Genomic DNA, 16946 nt, shown 5'->3' with positions numbered 1-16946 from the left:
AACTTCAGAATACCAGAAAAGATCCTTAAAAAATTCCAAAGAGGTAAAACAGGTCATAAAACAGGCTTATTTAATAAATATTAATTGAGGGCCTATTATGTACATAATTTATTCATAAAGTGACTTAAGATTGAAGATTAGAAGGAAATTTGGGAGTGAGCATTATGGATATAAAACATTTTAGTCTAAGCTTACAGTTTCCTGGCAGTACAATCTCCTCGTAACTTAATAGGCTGAAATTCTATTTGTTAACTGTCAGTACCCTTGTCAGCTACTACAGCAAAAGTTCTTTCCTCGATGTAATTCTCAAGCTGATGCTGACCAATGATAGAAATGGCATGGCGTTCTCGCCTCTTACTTTTTCATCTCTAGTAAACAACAGCCAACTGGAAACAAGTTGACAAAATAGGCTGGGGAGACAAATCATATTCTTAATCTTATCAGAGCTTCAAGGCTCAATCATAATGGCCCTGTGTCCTTCACAGCCTTTTTAAATTTTATCTCATACCATTTGGTACCTAGAAACAACGGGTCTTCCAAATGAACTTCTGGGTTCTTCGTATGACTTTCATTCTGCTTATAAATCAACGGATTCTTTCTGGAGCCCCCTTTTTTTCTTTTAGTACTTTATCAAGCACAGCAAATAATAACATACACACCACACTTCTATATTCTAATACTTGAACTAAAGAGCCTCTTGATGAAGGTGAAAGAGGAGAGTGAAAAAGCTGGCTTAAAACTCAACATTCAAAAAACTAAGATCATGGCATCTGATGCCATCATCTCCTGGCATATAGATGGGGAAACAATGGAAACAGTGAAAGTATTTTCTTGGGCTCCAAAATCACTGCAGATGGTGACTACACCCATGAAATTAAATGACACTTGCTCCTTGGAAGAAAAGTTTGACCAACATAGACAGTGTATTAAAAAGCAGAGACATTACTTTACCTACAAATGTCTGTATAGTCAAAGCTGTGCCTTTTCCAGTAGTCATGTATGGATGTGAGAGTTGTACTATAAGGAAGGCTGAGCACTGAAGAATTGATGTTTTTGAACTGTGGTGTTAGAGAAGACTCTTGAGTGTACCTAGAACTGCAAGGAGATCCAACCAGTCAATCCTAAAGGAAATCAATGCTGAATATTCATTGGAAGGACTGATGCTGAAGCTTCAATACCTTGGCCACCTGATGCAAGGAGCCAACTCATTGGAAAAGACCCTGATGATGGGAAAGATAGAAGGCATGAAGAGAAGGGGGCAACAGAAGACAAGATAGTTAGATGGCATCACCAACTCAATGGACATGAGTCTGAGAAAACTCCAGGAGATGGTGAAGGACAGAGAAGCCTGGTGTGCAGTCCATGGGGTCTCAAAGAGTTGGACACAACTGAGAGACTGAACAATAGCAACATGAATTCTTTAGCAATACGTCTGCCTCCCAACATACCACAGAAAATGTTTTAACCAGATGTTTCTCTTCATTACACAGAAACCATCATTACTGCCTGCCATGAAACCACCCAGGAATGCCACATGTTCTAGGTTTCTGTTTCAGCAGCACCCATTCCAGACACCAATTTCTGTCTCAGTTAAGGTAATTCTAGCCATCATAAGAGCCAAATCCCAAATTCACAGTGGCTTAATGCAATCAAAGTTCAAACTAATGTTCTTGCTTGATGGTCAGCCTTTCACCTGATTACTCTGGGATCCATGCTCTTCCCATGTGTGGCTCTATCAGTGGAGTTCTCTGCCTCCAGTCAGCAAAAGGGAAGAGTGAATTTAAGATCAGCAGTGAGTGATGTTTACAGGCCTCGTTGTTGTTGTTCAGTCACTCAGTTGTGTCAGACTCTGCGACTCCATGCACTGCCGCACACCAGGCTTCCCTGTCCTTCACTGTCTCCCAGAGTTTGCTCAAACTCATGTCCATTGAGTCGGTGATGCCATCCAACCATCTCATCCTCTGTTGCCCTCTTCTCCTCCTGCCCTCTATCTTTCCCAGCATCAGGGTCTTTTCCAATGAGTTGGGCTCTTCGCATCAGGTGGCCAAAGTATTGAAGCTTCAGCATCAGTTTTTCCAATGAACATTCAGGCTTAATTTTCTTTAGGATTGATTGGTTGGATCTCCTTGCAGTCCAAGGGACTCTCAAGAGTCTTCTCCAGCACCATGATGTACAGGCTAGGCTGGGAAATAGTACATGACACTTATTATAGCCCTTTGCCTGTACCTCAATCAAATGGCTATATTTAAATGTAAAGAAGACTAGAAGTGCAGTCTAATTGTGCCCCCTGGATGAAGAGGGACAGGTTCTAAGAGCAGCTGTCTGGTCTCTGACACAGAAATAATCAGCATACGAATGCATATTTAAAAGCAGAAGATCTGATGAGATCATGTGGCAATAATTACAGATTAAGAAGACATCTGAAGACTGAACCCTGGGGCACTCCAGAATTTACAAGTCAGGAAGCTAAAGAGAAATCAGCAAATGAGACCTAAAAGAAACAAAGGTGAGCTAGAAGGAAAACCAAGGAAGTGAAGGACTCGCAGAAGTGAAGTGAAGACAGCTTTTCGAGGCAAACAGAGATCAACATTTACAAAGTGCTGCCAACAGGTCAGGTAAGATGGTGAACAAAAGCCCAGCCCTGAATGTAACAACATGGAGATCACTGCACTTGAACAAAGCATTTTCCAGGAAGAAAGGAAGATGAAAGCCTGGGTGAGGAGGGATGGGGACAGTGAGCATGGATAAGTCTTCCAGAGAATTCTGTGGTGAAAGAGAGAACATAAATGGGATAGGAGTGAGGCAGGAGGTAGATGGGCCCCCAACTAGACATTTACAAGGAGCCTCCTGCTTATGCTTTGAGACAGTTGGACTTTGTCTCCTGCGGACACTTCTAAATAACTGTAATGGCAGGAGCAGAGACAGGTTAATCCCTGCTTAGGTTAAAATAAGGATGCCATACATTTCTCATTCTTATGGTCAAGGAGACCCCTCCAGACCACACACCTTTCTGGTGTGTAGAAGGGTTCTGAGGAAACTTTCTCAGCAGAGGGGACACTAGCCCATAATATGGCCTGAGACCCTCAGAGACCCTTGCACTGAAATCCTTCTTGGCTAAAAGATTCGTGTGCACACAGGGTAGGGCCTTGAGTCAGATCAGATATAGGGGTGAAGATGGCTGGCCAGAGGAAAACAAAGACCCAGAAAACTGTCCCTGCATTAGCAATCTAAGCCACCCCCAATGGCATGTAACTTTCTCCGAGTCCTGCCCATGTGTCTAGCTGCACGTACTTTCCTAATAAACACTTTACCTGTCTCACTGTTTTCCACCTCTCTGCTAAAATTCTTTTCACAAAGAAGACAAGAGCCAGGGTCCTGCTTCCAGCCACTAGTCCCTGGTGGTCTAATGGTTAGGATTCAACACTCTCACTTCCTGGGATCCGTTTCCAGACAGGGAACTGAAATCAAGCTCTTAAGCACCACGATCAGTAGCAGGATTAAGAGTCTGTGGTCACATGAAGGTGTGGAGTTTGTTCTGTGTATTTGTTTTATCTGTTTATTAAGATAGGAACTCTTACAGCATTTTTCAGTTGATATAAATGACACAGGAAAAGGCAAATGTTATGATGTAGGAGAAAGAGGGGACTCTCACTGGAGTAATGTCTTCTGATAGTGGAAAAGGGACAAGACATAAGAGAAGGGGGATCCTTAGATAGTTTACAGCAGCAAAAGGGAAGGCAGAGTATGTGATACAGATTCAGGGACTTCTGGTTGCCAGTCCAGCAGGTAAGGAGCTTGGAAGTCATCACTCCTGTCCTCAGTATGGGAAAAGAGATGAAAAAAATTGAAGACCAACAACTCTTCTTGGGTCGATCAGAGAACTGAGGTCACAGGGCAGATCCCTGTCCCCCACACTGGGAAGACAGATACATAGATACAAAGAATCACAGCTTACGAGAGCAGAACTCACCACCGGAACTAGTAACAGGATTGGAAAACTTAAACTGTAAGTGACAAAATGTTTGTGACTCTGTGCACAAGGTTGGAAGTTAAAAATCCCAGAAGGGCCCAAATTTATGGTGCTCCCGTCCTTTATGTGATTTGCCTATAGAAGCCCTATGAGGTCCTGTGCTTCTGGCAGTGGGAAGGGAAAAGTAACCATTTCAAAATATGCTCAGAACATTCTTTTCTTAACAAGGCTCTTCCTCAAGGGAAAGGAGGGAAGGGAAATACCCAACTCCAGATAGAAATACCTTTCTATCCTTCCTGACTCACCTAAGGGGGGAAAAAAAAAACTGAGAAGCACTTGTGAAGATGACAGCCTAAGGACATAGCTTACTAGAAGACAACCTAACCACAGAACTCCTTGGAAGAAAAGCTATGACCAACCTAGACAGCACATTAAAAAGCAGAGATATAACTTTGCTAACAAAGGTCCATCTAGTTAAAACCATGGTTGTTCCAGTAGTCATATATGGATGTGAGAGTTGGACTATAAAGAAAGCTGAGCGCCGAAGAATTGATGCTTTTGAACTGTGGTGTTGGAGAAGACTCTTGAGAGTCCCTTGGACTGCAAGGAGATCCAACCAGTCCATCCTAAAGGAAATCAGTCCTGAATATTCATTGGAAGGACTGATGCTGAAGCTGAAACTCCAACACTTTGGCCACCTGATGAGAAGAGCTGACTCATTTGAAAAGACTCTGATGCTGGGAAAAATTGAAGGCAGGAAGAGAAGGGCACAACAGAGGATGAGACGGTTGGATGGCATCACTGACTCAATGGACATGGGTTTGGATGGACTCTGGGAGTTGGTGATGGACAGGGAGGCCTGGCATGGTGCAGTTCATGGGGTTGCAGAGTTGGACACGACTGTGCGACTGAACTGAACTGAACCACAGACCTATGGAACACGTCTCCTAACCTCACACCTTACTGTGACATCAACAGGGCTCCTGGATAAAACAAAGAAATACAGCAGAAAGAACAGCACATCTGTTCTCGTTTATGAAGAAGGTACTAGGAAAACTCAAAGACACTAGGAGGGACAAAAACAACGACATCAAAGGACGCTTTACCTGTGATGCCTTTAGCTACAGCACACAGTGACACAGCCTCAACTCCTAGCCAGAGAATCAAAAGACCTCATGTTAAAGGTGGAGCCACCTCCGTTCTTTGACCCAGTAAATATGCCCAGCTCGCAACAAAAAATTACAAGTAATACTAAAAGACAAAAACGTATTTGAGGAGACAGAGCAGGCATCAGAACCAAACTCAGACATTGTAGACATTTTGGAATTGCCAACTGAAAAAAACAATGCACTACATAAGAGCTGTGATTTAAGTTTTATGTGGGGCAAAATTAGGACTATAACCCAGAAGGCAGCATTTCAGAGAGCTCTAAGAAACTGCTCCAAAGTGGTAGAGAGGAAGGCCAGTATATGGGTGATTTTGGTGAAGGGAGAGTACATACAATCCAGCACATGTTTTTTTTACAAAAGGCTTCTGCTAGCCTCATGAGGATTACCGCTAGCCATGAGGACCAGACATCACCATGAGAGAGTTTAGTGATTTTCTAGATATGAGGAGATGTAAAAAACTGGGCTCATAAAATCATCTTCTGAAAATATCTAAGTATCTGAAGACTCGTTCTGCCAGTTTTTTCCAGAGCACAAAGTCTCATTTCTGCTCTTTACTCTGAACTTTCAGGGGGTGTTGAAGGTCAGCAGCCGTGGCAGCTCATAATTTAATCCTGTAGAGGTAGATGGCAAGTGCCAATTGATAGGTGACAAAGAATATCAGACCAAGAATTTAAAACAACTATGATTAATACGCTAAGGGCTATAATGGGAAAAAGTGGAAAAAGTGCAAGGATAGAGAGGCAATGTAAAGAGAGAAATGGAACATTAGGAAAGAATCCAAAGAAAATGCTGTTTTCTTTTTCTTTTTTTTATTTAGAAATAAAAAGCACTGTAACATAAATGAAGAATGCCTTTAATAGGCTTATCAATGGACTGGAATGGACACAGTTAAAGAAAGATGAGTGAGCTTGAACAGGTTAATAGAAACTTCCAAACTTAAAACACAAAGGAAAAAAAAAAGAATGAAAATGGTAGAAGAACTGTGGGATAATTACAAAAGGTGTAACATAAGCATAATGGGAATACCAGAAGAAGAAGAAAGAAAGGAACAGATGCAAAGAATTTATTCAAAGTGAGAGAGAGTGAATACATTCTCTTTCCATTTCTTCCATCTCTCAGGGAAATATGAAACAGAGTCATCATCTGGGAGTGAGGACAGAAAAGATTCAGAGGTGTGAGGAGAAAGTGAGGCAAGCAGGGAGGGAGAAGAGGAGAGAGAGAGACAGGGAGAGAGAGGCTTGGAGAGGACGTACCACACATAAATAACCCAGAATCAAAATGGCATTCATGTTGCCAACAAGAAACTAGAAGTCTTCAGAGAAATTGTTTAAAACCTAGAGTTTTTAGCCCAGCCAATCAGAAATCCATCATGAATAAGTAAAATATCTTTTATGTATTCCTTCTCAGGAACTTTCTAGAATATATGCTCCACAAAAATGAAGTAGTCCAATAAAGAGAAAAATATAGGATCCAGGAAACAGGAGCTCAGTGCTCTGTAATGACCTAGATGGGAGGGATGGGGGGTAAGGAGGGAGAGGGAGGTCCAAGAGGGGATATATATATATATGCATATAGCTGATTCACTTCATTGAATAGCAGAAACTGATGCAACAGTGTAAAGAAGTTATACTCCAATAAAAAAATAAAACACAATGTCAGGTTCTGATACATGGATTTGCAGATAATAATAATCTGCGGAGACTGGGAGCCACAAAAACCAACTTGAACAACTTTATCCAGAGATTCATGTTCAAAACAGTCAGCCTTTACCATGCTGTCCTTCTAAAAGGACAGCATAATGTAAAGAACATGGACTTGGAGTCAAATAATACTTAATTCAAATCCCAACGCTGCCACTTTATAGCTATGTGATCTTAAAGAAATGACATTGACATTTGTGAGCCTCTGAAAAGTGAGGGGAACCCCTTTGAATTAGTATGTGGATACATACGATATGGCACATATCACAATTGCCAACAGAGTGATAACAGCTATCTTTTTTAGAGCTAACTATGTGCCAGGGGTTTTTCTAGGTGCTTTATTAATCCTCACAACAACCTTATGTGGTAGGGACTATCATCATATCCGTTTTTACAGAAGAATCTAGAAGGGGAGCTGTCCTCCAGAATCAACCCTCATCATCCTTGTGTAACATAAAAAATATGTAACATATGTATTGGGCATTCATTACATATCTGAGCTTTACCTAGACCCTAGACACAGTCTGGTTTCTACCTCCCCAGTCTACAAAAAGTCTTACAGAATACTTACCAGCTTTAAAAATTAAACAAAGGTCCAAATAGGAAGATAGTTATCTCACTCAGTTCTACCCAAAGGGTTAACTTCTTCTTGGCACTTTTTCTGTATAAGATTTCTCCTACGATTGCCAATTTCTCTGGTGTATGCATGCTCAGTCATGTCTCTTTGAGACCCCATGGACTGTAGCTCACCAGCCTCCTATGTCCATGGGATTTTTCAGGCACGAATAAGGGAGTGGATTTCCATTTCCTACCCCGGGGATCTTCCCGACCCTGGGATCAAACTCTAATCTTCTGCGTTTCCTGCATGTCAGGCATATTCTTTACCACTTGACACTGCATTAATAATATGCTTCCAGAGACAAGAGTGCTAAAAAATGTGTTTATTTGATCTCCCTCCTCAAAGCTTTGGATTTAAGTGGACTGCTGCTGCTGCTGCTAAGTTGCTTCAGTCATGTCTGACTCTGTGCGACCCCATAGACAGCAGCCCACCAGGCTCCCCCATCCCTGGGATTCTCCAGGTAAGAACACTGGAGTGGGTTGCCATTTCCTTCTCCAATGCGTGAAAGTGAAGTCACTCAGTCGTGTCCGACTCTTCGCAACCCCATGGACTGCAGCCTACCAGGCTCCTCCATCCATGGGATTTTCCAGGCAAGAGTACTGGAGTGGGGTGCCACTACCTACCAAAACCCTAGTGAACTCAGGTGCTACAGAAGATAGGAGGCCAAGAAGCGATGTCCCTGCCCACAAGCGATTCACAACCCCAAGGGAAAACAAACACTGGCACAATTCGCTAACGTCTGCCAAGGATGAGAAGCATAATTACAGGGCAGCAGACAGAGCACTGTAAGAGAAGAGATAAAGGAAAACAGAGGGAAGGTTCAAAACATAAAGGTTATGGAGACAAGAAACTGGTAGCAGGAAAGAGGGACAGTGGAGCAGAATGTGGGGACAAGGTCCACAAAAATCCACCTGTTGAAAGTGAAATCATCAAAAGTCAACACGTAACAATTAAGATCAGCCACCGGGGGAAAAAAACACTGATCCTGAGAAGTGATCTTACTTCTTATCAAAGATTATAGTCCAACTGCTATACCAGATGCTCAGGATGGAAAACCACTATCTTTTGTCATCAGGAAGTTTGCGGATAATGAGGGGACATGAACAAGCACGTCACAATGCAATGCAGTATGTGGCGCGGAAGAGGCAAGCACCAGATGCTCGGGAGCACTTGGGTGGCACTCAACCCAGGCTTGGGGGAAGGGAGAGGTCCTGGGGAGCCTTCTGGAGAGGGTGTCAGCTTCCCTTGCATCTTGAAGATGTACAGTTGGCCGTTCATGGGGCCTCAGAGAAAGAGTAGGAGGGTGTTCCATTGAAGGGGGTCTGCCAGAGGAGGATCCTAGTTAGATCTGTGTTTTAGAATACTCACCAGCTGCAGTAGGAAGGATGAATTAGAGGCATAAAATAGTGCAGACAGGAGTGGTTATGAGACTGCTGTGGGGACAAGGCATCTGAACTAAGATAGTGTCAGTGGGGATGGAACAAACGGATGTGCTGCTGCTAAGTCGCTTCAGTCGTGTCTGACTCTGTGCGACCCCATAGACATCTGGCAGCCCACCAGGTTCCCCCGTCCCTGGGATTCTCCAGGCAAGAACACTGGAGTGGGCTGCCATTTCCTTCTTCAATGCATAAAAGTGAAAAGTGAAAGTGAAGTCGCTCAGTCGTGTCCGACTCTCAGCGACCCTATGGACTGCAGCCTACCAGGCTCCTCCATCCATGGGATTTTCCAGGCAAGAGTACTGGAGTGGAGTGCCATACTCAGAATCTCTATTTAAATAATTAGCTAACACTGTACTAAGTGTTTGTTATATGCTGGGCTCTGTTTCAAGTGCTTTCTGGGTGGTAGTGTGTTTGTCATTTACCGCAACCACATGAAGAGCAGAGAGGACACTGAAATGTCTGCTGGGACTCAGTCTAAGTCACTGGATCCCGAGTCTAAGTGTACTCCCCCTAACCATATCACCAGGGTTGAACTAAATGCGTGCCTGGAAATGCAGAGAGGGGAACTATGCCATATCTCGATACTGCCACAGAGACCTCGTGTCCAGTGAAGGAAGAAGCCTGGTCAGGCAGCAAGCCCAGCCCTCTCTCCTTCTGGTCAGATTAAGTGGGGCATGCCGGAGTGAGATGATGAGGCAAAGGAAAAGACAGGAGGTCGGGATGAGAGGAAAGAAGACTGACTGATGTGATGCAGAGGGGTCAAGATACGGTCATACAGATGCAGAGATCCCCCTGATCAAAGAAGACCAAACCTGATGAAGCAAAGACGTGAACCATGTGGGAAGGTGGTCCCGAAATACCGCTGAATAATAACATGTAATTTACAGGGCAGGAGGTGAGGGCGATCCCACTTTGGCTAATGGCAGTCATTTCTGAACTATGAATCTATTTTTTTAATTTTTCTTCCTTTTGGTTGTCCTTTTCCTAAATGACAAATGCATTACTTTGGTGGAGGTAAAATAATCTATACACTAGCTGGAAGTGCAGGAAAGGAAGATTGGAGCAGCTACTGAAGTCAGGGGGGAAAAGGAAGAAAACTGTCCGGGAGGTGAAGAGCTGACCTTACTGAGGTTGCAAGGAGGATAGTGTTATTAAAGGATGTGAGATTCAAGAGGGAGGAAAGGTGAAGACCCAGATGCATGTTAGAAACAAGAACTGTACCAACTCAGCCATGTGCAGCATGGGAGAGAAATCATGGCAGGGGGATGTCAAGGATTACAGTATCATCAGGGGAAAGATAATTTTTTTGTTTTTGTTAAGTCCCTTTTTTAATGGCAGAAAAGCACATAGGGCTTCCCTTTGGCTCAGATAGTAAAGCATTCACTTGCAATGCAGGAGACCCAGGTTTGATCCCTAGGTCAGGAAGGTCCCCTGGAGAAGGAAATGGCAAACCACTCCAGTATTCCTGCCTGGGAAATCCATGGACAAAGGAGTCCATGGGGTCACAAAAGAGTCAAGACATGACTTAGCGAAATTTTTCTAATGGCAAAAAAAAACACATAACACTATTATTTGCTCTCCTAACCACTTCAAGCATACAATTCAGAGTTATTAAATGTATTTACATTGTTAAGGAACATATTTCTAAAACTTTATCATCTTAAAAGCTAAAGCTCTAAACCTATTAAATATTCATCCCTGCCCTTGGCAATCACTTCCTGTTTCTATGATTTTGACTACCTTATAGACTTCATGTAAGTGGATTCATATCGGTATGAGCAAAAGAATAGTATTTGTCCTTTTGTGACTGGCTTACTTTGTTCATCAAAATGTCTTCAAGGGTCATCCACACTGTAGCATATGACAAGATTTCCTTCCTTTTTAAGGTGGTGTAATATTACATCTATGCAATATAGTTTTTCCTATATTTATATATATTCCTATATATAAACAGGCTATGGTTTTTCCTGTGGTCAAGTATGGATGTGAGAGTTGGACTGTGAAGAAAGCTGAGTGCCGAAGAATTGATGCTTTTGAACTGTGGTGTTGGAGAAGACTCTTGAGCGTCCCTTGGACTGCAAGGAGATCCAACCAGTCCATTCTGAAGGAGATCAGCCCTGGGATTTCTTTGGAAGGAATGATGCTAAAGCTGAAACTCCAGAATTTTGGCCACCTCATGCAAAGAGTTGACTCATTGGAAAAGACTCTGATGCTGGGAGGGATTGGGAGCAGGAGGAGAAGGGGACGACAGAGGATGAGATGGCTGGATGGCATCACTGACTCGATGGACGTGAGTCTGAGTGAACTCCAGGAGTTGGTGATGGACAGGGAGGCCTGGTGTGCTGTGATTCATGGGGTCACAAAGAGTCGGACACGACTGAGCAACTGAACTGAACTGAACTGAATATTACATCATCTGTATATACCACATTTTCTCTATCCATTCATCTGTCGATGGACATTTGGTTACTTCCACCTTTGGGACATTGTAAATAATGTTGCCATGAATACAGGTGTGCAAATGGAGACTGGTTTTTTTTTTTGTAATGCAAAGAAGAGAAAATTCAAAGTTTGTGATACAAAGAAACTTGTTCCCAAAGGAGTGGTTACGAGTGAGAATCTGGATTCAGATGAAAACAGAAGATACCAAAGAGACATGTCTACCTGTTTCTACTCAGAAGACTGAAATTCGTGCATCAAAATAATAATTCAAAGGCATCATCCTCGTCTCCATCATTCAGGCTCAAAATGAAACTGTTTATTGCCTCCTCCAGCCAGTCAGGCGTGATACTCAAATTTATGAAATCTGGAGGGGGCGGGGAGATAATGCAAAGGATAATGCATTTGGTAACAGAACAACTATTAGTATAAGCAGACTTACAAGTACTTCAGACAAACCATTACTCATGCTTTTTTTTTTTTATCGTTACCATCTTTCTAAATTCCATATATATGCATTATTATACTGTTATTGGTGTTTTTCTACTCATGCTGAAATTGACAATAAAAGACTTAAAAAGGAATCTGTTGGTCTGTGTGCATTAATAACAATTGCATAGGTATTTATTTTAGTTCATTTCTCCAGATCTCTTATTATAAAAAGCCAGTGAAACAGCTGTTTACTTTCTTTTGATGTTCCACATACACTAGGAGAATGGTATCCGGCCTCCAACAGTGCCTCAAAATAGGAAATCAAAGAATTGCTGTAATGAGATGTAAGGAGCTAACTCCTTCATCTGTCGGCTCAGATTTCTCTTGATTCTTTCCCTGACTAGTTGCCCAAGGATAAAGAGTTAACTTTTTTCTAAGAGCCTCTCTTCATCCTCAGCCTCTGTAACTCGCACTTCAGCATGTATGTTGTATGATACTTATCAGGGCCATTTTCTTACAATCAATACCACATGCCAGGTCTGTCCTGTTTACAGCCTCTAGAAAAGCAGAAGAGGAACAGAGTTCCTAGTAGAGAGGCATTAGAGAGTCCAGTTGTGCCGTCACATAATGACCTTCTCTGCATTACAGCCAGTGTTTTAGGTAATTGCTAAGTCACGTGTGAACGCAGCTCTGTCTAGGACTTGACTGAGACGGACATATTCTAAAGCTGTTAAGGAGTGAAAATTTAAACCCTCTGTGGAAATTATGCTTTGGGGAAGTATCTTGATGGAATAGGATAAGTATTCAGCTCTCAAGTGGAAGAAATCCTATTTTACCATCTGCACCAACTTCCACAGACTTCAAGAAAGTTTTTGTGAAGTTTCTAATGGCATTTCCAATGACCAAAGAGCTGCTGTTCTGGCATACTGGAGAGATGGGCAAGGCAGACAGAGAAAACAAGTCACAGGGGCAGCTGTTACGGGCAGACATCACAGTAGTAGCGTATGACAGCTTTGGTGCCCTAATTAACAGCAGGCCCACTCGAGAGGAGATGCAATAGCCTCATAGACAACAGGAGGTCAGAGATCAAATGATACACGAGCACAGTCCTTAATGTCACAATATCTCAAGAAGCTAAGAACAGAAAGAACACATTTACACCTTCAAGCATGTAATTTTCTCTCCTCAAAACACCAACATGACCCTATTAATCCAAATCAAACCAACAACTTATGACATTTTTCTCATTTGAAAGCTTAATATTCAAGCAAGCATCTTAATTTTTGACCCTGAATTCAAAAATTAAGAACTTAACCCTGCAGGGTTCAAGAACTCTGGGTTCTTTGAGGCAGGCAAGGCAAGGCAGGATAGATTGTGATTCATCAGTCACCTCGCTACATCATGAATTCTCCCAGGGTGGCAGATCAAACCTAATTTCTCCTGCTAGACTCACTGCCAGGAATAAAGGCCTGTGGACTCAGGAATTGCCCCACGTGCTAGTGCTGATTCAGTTCTCCATCTTTTATTTCTCTTAATTCTATATAATTTTGATCTCTCTTTCGGATAAACACTTAATTCCTACTATGTGTTAGAGGGCTCCCAGGTGGCTCAGTGGTACAGAATCCGCCTGCCAATGTAGGAGATGCAGGTACAATAGCTGGGTCGGGAAGATCACCTAGAGAAGAAAATGGCAACCCACTCCAGTATTTTTGCCTGGAGGGCATGAGGAGCCTAGTGGGCTACAGTCCACAGGGTCCCAAAAAGTCATAAATGACTGAGCATGCATGCACCATGTGTTAGACACTACCTGATTTCTGTAGATAAAATAAATGCTGTGCTTGTTCAGTCACACATTCTTACTAAGTCTTCCTGGCATGCCTTTGAGACTGTGAAGACAAACTTCATAAATCCATTTACATCTCAGTACTCTAGTGCTGAACTCATTAACCGAATGCCCCTACTAAAGAAAATAACTAGTCATAGGCCATACCAATCATGCCATTTGTACAGCAATATCCATAAATATATCAAGAAATGATACACTGTTAACTTTTAATTATCCACACTAATGAAGAGGAACGGTGGCATGGTTAATCCAAAAAAGTTTACAACCCAATAATAATTTCTATTAGGATTTGGAATTCATTATGCAACTTTCTTCCCAGAAGATTTGCCTTCTGATTATGTTTTCCATGATAAATATTCAAGTGAGAAACTTAATTTCTATCTTAAGAGTTTTACAATTTGTAAGCTTCAGCCTCCATGCCAGGCTTATAAAACTAAGACAAAATATCTTTCATTAAAGTTTATGATACTACCACAACTTCAGATAATCCCATCCTGAACTTTCCATGAATGATGACTTATCATGAGGTTCCTAATGTCATGCTTTCCCAAGAAATATATGCACAAGGATTCCACTCATAACTTTTGAGCTCTTCTCTCATAATTTTTTTTCCTCTCTCTCATTCTTTTAACTCATCTTTCTTCGTCTGTTTAGGCTGCTATAACAAAATGCCTCAGACTGGGTAACAATGAACATCTCTTTCTCACAGTTCTGAAGGCTGCTGCGTCCAAGATCAAGGCACCAGGATGGTCACATTTACTTTGATGAGGGCTGTTTTCCTAGTCCATAGCTGGTACCATCTAGCTGTCCTCACTTTGTGGAGGCAGCTAGGGATTTCTCTGGGGTCTCTTTCATAAGGCACTAATTCCATTCAAGAGGGCTCCACCATCGTCTTTGGGGGATTAGGATTTCAACATATGAAATGGCAACCCCCTCCAGTACTCTTGCCTGGAAAACCCCATGGACAGAGGAGCCTGGTGGGCTACAGTCCATAGAATCGCAAAGAGTTGGGTACAACTGAGCATACATAAACAATTACATGAATTTGGAGAGGACACACACACTCAGACCCTAGAATCATCTTGTTGAACTATGTATTACTCATCCATATACTGGTTCAAACCTCTGAGTCCATTAGTCAATCACCCCGTAACAATATTGAGTGACAAACTACCTCGAAGCCCAACAACTTAAAGCAACAACACTTACGTCCTGCACACAGATCCTCAACTTAGCTGAAGTCAGATCAAACTCTAGACCTTGTTCAATTCTGCTCCTTACATGCCCCTAGCGGCCCCCAGTTCAGCCAGCAGTTCCAGTGGAGCACAAGAGCACAGGAAGACAAGACAAGCACCCAGGCCCACTAAAAACCTCTGTTTACCTCATGTCTGCTCACACTCCACTGGCTAAGGAAGTCACACTGCCAAGTTCAAAGTCAACGAGGCAAAAAAACTGCATAACATCCCCCACTCCAGAAGGAAAGAAGAATGAAGGCAAATTTTTGCTCAAAAACACTCCAATCTATCATTTTAAGTGTATTAAACTCTCCAGTAGAGTCTGGAAATATCAGAATGAATAAGCCATGACTTCTGTCCGCAAGGAACTCACATTTTAGAGAAAAAAGTACTAAAAAGACAATGCTAGAACTTTTAAGTCGGAGAAGGCAATGGCACCCCACTCCAGTACTCTTGCCTGGAAAATCCCATAGACGGAGGAGACTGGTAGGCTGCAGTCCATGGGGTTGCTAAGAGCCGGACACGACTGAGTGACTTCACTTTCACTTTCATGAATTGGAGAAGGAAATGGCAACCCGCTCCAGTGTTCTTGCCTGGAAAATCCCAGGGATGGGGGAGCCTGGTGGGCTGCCGTGTATAGGGTCGCACAGAGTCGTACACGACTGAAGTGACTTAGCAGCAGCAGCAGCAGAACTGTTAAGTAAAGACCCATCTGAAATACTATGTGAGAAGAGGGACGGAATGAAGGAGTCCAGGTCTTTCTGAGTTGAAGGAACCAGCAAAGGCTTTACATCTGAGTGCCTGAGGTGATATTTGAGATAAACATAAGTTTCCAGGGGAAAAGATAAAGATGCACAAGAACGAGAGTAAATATTCTCTTCAGTAAATGATGGATCACACGTTATCACTAGAACCCAGTATATGTGAGGGTAGCTGAGGACAAAATCAGTCCTATAAGCTAGTAAGTCCAGGTTATGAAAGCCCTACGGACCATATTGATAAGTCAGAACTCATCCTATTTGGCAATGAAGAGACAGGTATCAAACAGAGGAGCAAGAGATATCCTAAATATCATCAGAACTTGATTTTGAAAAGACTTCCAGCGGCAGGGTGGAGGAAAGACTGGAGGGATGTTGGGGAGAGGAGGGTGGGAGTGTCAGTTCAGGGGCTCTGGCAGGAGTTCAGGCAGACCAACCACGACCTGAGCCAGGACAGCATCAGAAGCAAGCAAGGAGAGAGGGACAAATCAGGAGACACTTTGGATGTAAAATCAGAACCTGATTAGATGAGAGACAGAGAGAAGATGAAGGGGGTGGGAATTATTATTTCCCAAGCTTATCCAACTAGTTGAGAGGTTCAGCTGTTTCCTCTTTCCGCTTTCCAGAGCGCCCTGCAATACGGCTCCTCCTTGCCACATCCACTCAGGAGACAAAGAAGGCTGCCTCTCAGCCTAATTAAAAGTCCTAGGGCAGCAGAAGAGAAGAGGGGTTTAGGCAGAGGAAGAGAAAAGATGGATATATTCCTTTCCATAATCAGTGGAATACAGGTGAGTAGCTGGAGCAGGTTCTTTATCGAGTGCCTTTAATCACCTAACTCAAATCAATAACCCTTTAGAGGCACATAAATTAATTCTCCAAACAAACAGCTAATGCCTGTGGAGAGATGCCCGCAGTGCTTACACACTCCAGCTCCCCTGTGATGGGCAGTAATGAAAGAAAGACAGCTATGAACCCAGAGGCAGCAACTGTGCTTGGAAGTGCACAGCGTCAGAGAGCAAAAACTCCTGACCGTACCGACAACTTCATCTGAACTGACACCGGGGGACAGTTACCCATAGATGATGCAGCCCTCCACTGGCCTTAAGCACTCAGATGCTGGAGAGAATGGCTCTGCTATTTCTCCACTCTGAGTCCATCCCATCTTTCCATATCCACTAGGTTGGAAGAAGAGGTAATGAGAAGGGAGGAGCTTAATGTATCTCCTAGAACTCCAAGCTCCCAACACCGCCTAGTGGAAAAGACCAGAGAAGGACTGTGCTTCAAGGCTGATTTGCCAGCCATGGGACACTGGACAAGTCTCTTCACCTCTGAGTCCCCG

At 42.9% G+C, this 16946-nt stretch overlaps 1 long non-coding RNA gene across 2 annotated transcripts in view; it reads right to left on the bottom strand.

Moving 5' to 3' along the window:
• LOC123329712 overlaps window positions 1-16946 on the bottom strand; it is a 439709-nt gene that overhangs the window by 381928 nt on the left and 40835 nt on the right. For both annotated transcript variants that reach the window (XR_006545245.2, XR_006545246.2), the window contains exon 2: window positions 11562-11703. This is a non-coding gene — a long non-coding RNA (uncharacterized LOC123329712). The remainder of the gene's footprint in view (window positions 1-11561; window positions 11704-16946) is intronic.

The sequence above is a fragment of the Bubalus bubalis genome, chromosome 16 (assembly GCF_019923935.1).
Source record: "Bubalus bubalis isolate 160015118507 breed Murrah chromosome 16, NDDB_SH_1, whole genome shotgun sequence".
NCBI classification, from domain to species: Eukaryota; Metazoa; Chordata; class Mammalia; order Artiodactyla; family Bovidae; genus Bubalus; species Bubalus bubalis.
Note: the sequence above shows the minus strand (reverse complement) of the source record. Positions and strands in the feature narration are given on the sequence as shown.